This window comes from Rhea americana, unplaced genomic scaffold (assembly GCF_003343005.1).
Source record: "Rhea americana isolate MKP2758 unplaced genomic scaffold, rheAme1 scaffold_178, whole genome shotgun sequence".
Lineage (NCBI taxonomy): Eukaryota > Metazoa > Chordata > Aves > Rheiformes > Rheidae > Rhea > Rhea americana.
This window is the reverse complement of record NW_028185905.1, coordinates 783843-787249: the sequence shown is the minus strand read 5'-3', so window position 1 is coordinate 787249 and position 3407 is coordinate 783843. Positions and strand designations below refer to the sequence as shown.

At 55.8% G+C, this 3407-nt stretch overlaps 1 non-coding gene across 1 annotated transcript; it reads left to right on the top strand.

Annotated features, from left to right (window-relative positions):
• The first annotated feature begins 3050 nt into the window (after positions 1-3050).
• Positions 3051-3123, top strand: TRNAK-CUU (transfer RNA lysine (anticodon CUU)). The gene has a single exon. It is a non-coding gene; the product is annotated as a tRNA-Lys (tRNA).
• The last annotated feature ends 284 nt before the right edge of the window (positions 3124-3407 follow it).

Here is a 3407-nt window from a genome sequence, read left to right as displayed (position 1 = left end):
GAGGGTCCCCCCGGGGCAGGGTCCCCTCAGGGTCAGGGTCCCCCCGGGGCAGGGCCCCCTCAGGGTCAGGGTCCCCCCTGCAAGAGGGTCCCCCCGGGGCAGGGTCCCCTCAGGGGCAGGGTTCCCCCTGTAAGAGGGTCCCCCCGGGGCAGGGTCCCCTCAGGGTCAGGGTTCCCCCTGTAAGAGGGTCCCCCCGGGGCAGGGCCCCCTCAGGGTCAGGGTCCCCCTGGGGCAGGGTCCCCTCAGGGTCAGGGTCCCCCCTGCAAGAGGGTCCCCCCGGGGCAGGGTCCCCTCAGGGTCAGGGTCCCCCCGGGGCAGGGTCCCCCCTGCAAGAGGGTCCCCCCGGGGCAGGGTCCCCTCAGGATCTGGGTTCCCCCCAGGGCAGGTTCCCCCACTCCAGTCAGGGTCGCCCACAGGTCAGAGCCCCCCTGCGGTTCTGGGTCCTCTTGGGCCCCCTCAGGTCCAGACCCCACCAGGTCCAGCCCTGCCCTCCAGGCCCGGGTGCCCCCCTCCCCCCAGCTATGGATTCCCCTGCCGTGTCCTTGGGACCCCCTCAGGACTGGATGTCCCCAAATCCCTCTTACATTCAAGCTCCCCATTCGGGCTCTGGGCCACCCCCTCCCTCACCCCCATCGCCAGCCCCTCTGCAGTGGGGCAGAAACCCCTGTTTGAGGCTGGGCCTGGAGCCTGCCGGGCACGTGGTGGCACTGTGGCAGGGCAAATCCCGAGGAGCCGTCGGGGCGAACGGAGTCCTCAGCCACCTCGGCTGCAGTGACCAGCGGYGCCTCTTCCTACTTTTAAACAAAGTGCTGCAGAGAAAGGAGCAGGATGTTAGTGCCAGTGTCCTCCACAAAACCTTTTCTCCCTACACCTTTATCCCGGCAGCAGCCGAATTTGCACGGGTGCTGCACTAGGTGATGTCTGTTCCTCAAATCTCATCAAATGCAGATATAACATAAGCTGAAGAGAAGAAACAGAGTGCTCTGCCTGCTCCTTGTGCTGTTTCACAAGGGCAATCTAGGTCTTTGTGCGGTGTAAAGCAATAAAACTTTTCCTGCAGTGAGTGCCAGTGCTCGGAGAAAAGCCTGTATGTTTGCTAGAAAACCTCTCTTTCCCCTTCCTGCCTAGTAACTGCATGGTTCTGCATGGTAACTGCTCATCCATGAGACTACTGCCTCTCTCCCCCATCTCATGGCGCTTCTGCACAAATATCAATGAAAAATATATCACTTCTTCAATGCTTTACTTAGGATCTCAATTTTCCCAGCTAAAAATACCTAAGGTATCTGAGGCTTTCTCTTTTTATGTAGTGTTTTTCTTTTCAGGATAAAATGAAAGGGAAATATAAAACTTGGATAATTTGATTCCATAACTCCTTGGCAGKGCATTCAGTCTGCAGGAAATTATAGTCCTTTCCTCATTAAATACATCTGATTATTGTTAATGGCATACACTATTTGTATCACTTCCTCTGCTGTTCCTTCTGCACTTCAGGAACTCAACACCTCGTTCTATCTATTTAAAGCAGAAGAGTAAAATGTTTAAAGAAAAACAAAAACAAGTATTTAGTTTCAGATAAGTACATTCTGAAAGATTACTTGTGAGTGAGATTTAACAGGTTTATGAAAATAGAGTTGTTCCTGTCTTGCTTCTGTGGAGCGCTGACATTTTTTAAATAAAGCAGTTCTTAAAAGTGCACGCATTTCTAAGTACAACTCAGCCATAATACATCCCAAGATATATTTGGCATGGGATGAGACACAGGTAAGAATATTTTACACAGCCTGGGCTTGCTGGAGGCTTCCCCGCTGCTGTGCTATCATGATTTTCTGTAGTGATCTGGGCACCCAGAGCACAGGGGAGTGCTTGTGCCATTATTTTAATGTCTATCTGATTTGCCATTCCCAAAGTCAGGCATGTTGTGTCTTCTGCAAGCAACACAGAGGAGCAGGATGAATTCTGAAAGCATCCTGTCATTTAAACACAATTGCTCCTGAACAGCTCTGAAAGGTTCTGACAAGGCGCGTGCAGTCCTACCCAGTGACCGGTGTGCTGCGTACTGCGACGCTGACAGTGGTTTTGCTGAAGAGAAATGGCTCATCTGGACACTTCTGCCTTTTACTTGACAAATACCTTCCAAGCTGGGGCCCTGAAACAGCGCTCACATTCGTGCAACGGAAAGGACGCGTTACGTGCGTGTAGAAGAAGAACCAATACATTTGCGGAGAAAAATAAACTAATGAACAAAAGGGCTGAGTCCTGCRTGGATTTTACTGGGATTTCTAGCTGTTCCCTCCGCCCCGAGGCTCTTCGGAGCCGCTGCGGGCGCAGGCAGGGTGCGACCGTCCAGCCCCACGGGAGCGAGAAGCAGCTGCCGCCGCCGCGCAGGGCTCCCTGCTCCCCGCGGGTCACGCTCTGAACCTAGAGCAGAGCTGCGCAGTTTTACAGKGTGCCGCCCCGCGGGAACACGCCAGTTCCACAGTCATTTCGCTATCTGCAGAAATGCAAAATATTTATTTACTTATCTTTTGAAAGAAAGATGACTTTGGAGACTGTCTCGTATTTCCAAGTTGCCTGCCGCCTTCCTAGGAAGTTTACTTTTTGCGCTGCTCCATTTTTGTTGTCCTTGGTGGGATTTTTTTTAAGTGATCCTGATTAAAATATGAAAACAGAGATAGGGTAAAATAATCACAGGAAACATTTTAACAGASAAAACACCAAACATCCAGCTGCGTCTATAAACAGAGGATATTTGCTCAAATGTGTCGGATTGGCCAAGATTACTCGTCTCAAACCCGCCGCGCGGACAGCCGTCGGGGCGGACGGCGCCAGGGAAATGTCGGCGCCGCCCTCGCCGGCCGCGGCCTCGCCGTCGCCGCGCGGCGCCCACGTTGCCCGTCGCCGGCGGCTCCCGCGGCTGCCGCTGCGCAGAGCGGCGCGGCCCGGCCGCGGCGCCCCCCCGCGGCGCGGAGGATTCCCTGGTAGCTGCTGGGGGGGGGGGGGCCGCAGCACACTGTTGACTACAGTGGAGGAACGCACGTACGCATAGCGCCCGGCTAGCTCAGTCGGTAGAGCATGGGACTCTTAATCCCAGGGTCGTGGGTTCGAGCCCCACGTTGGGCGCTTGCCTTTTAGTTTTTTTTCTCACCTGGTTTTCTTTCTTTGCYATCTCGCTTCTCGCTGCCACGCAACAGCGACTCAGATGAAGCCCATAACTGCCGATCCGACGGAGAAAGAGCTGCACACGGAGTCAGAGCAGGGCCTGCAAGCGCGGTGCGCCCCGCGCAGCCAGCCCGCCTACCGGCGGGGCCGCCCCGCACTACAACTCCCAGCATACCGCGGGGCGCGTGCGCGCGTGCGCGCGAGTCGGGGGCCGGGAGGCGGCGGCGCGCATGCGCGCCGCGGAG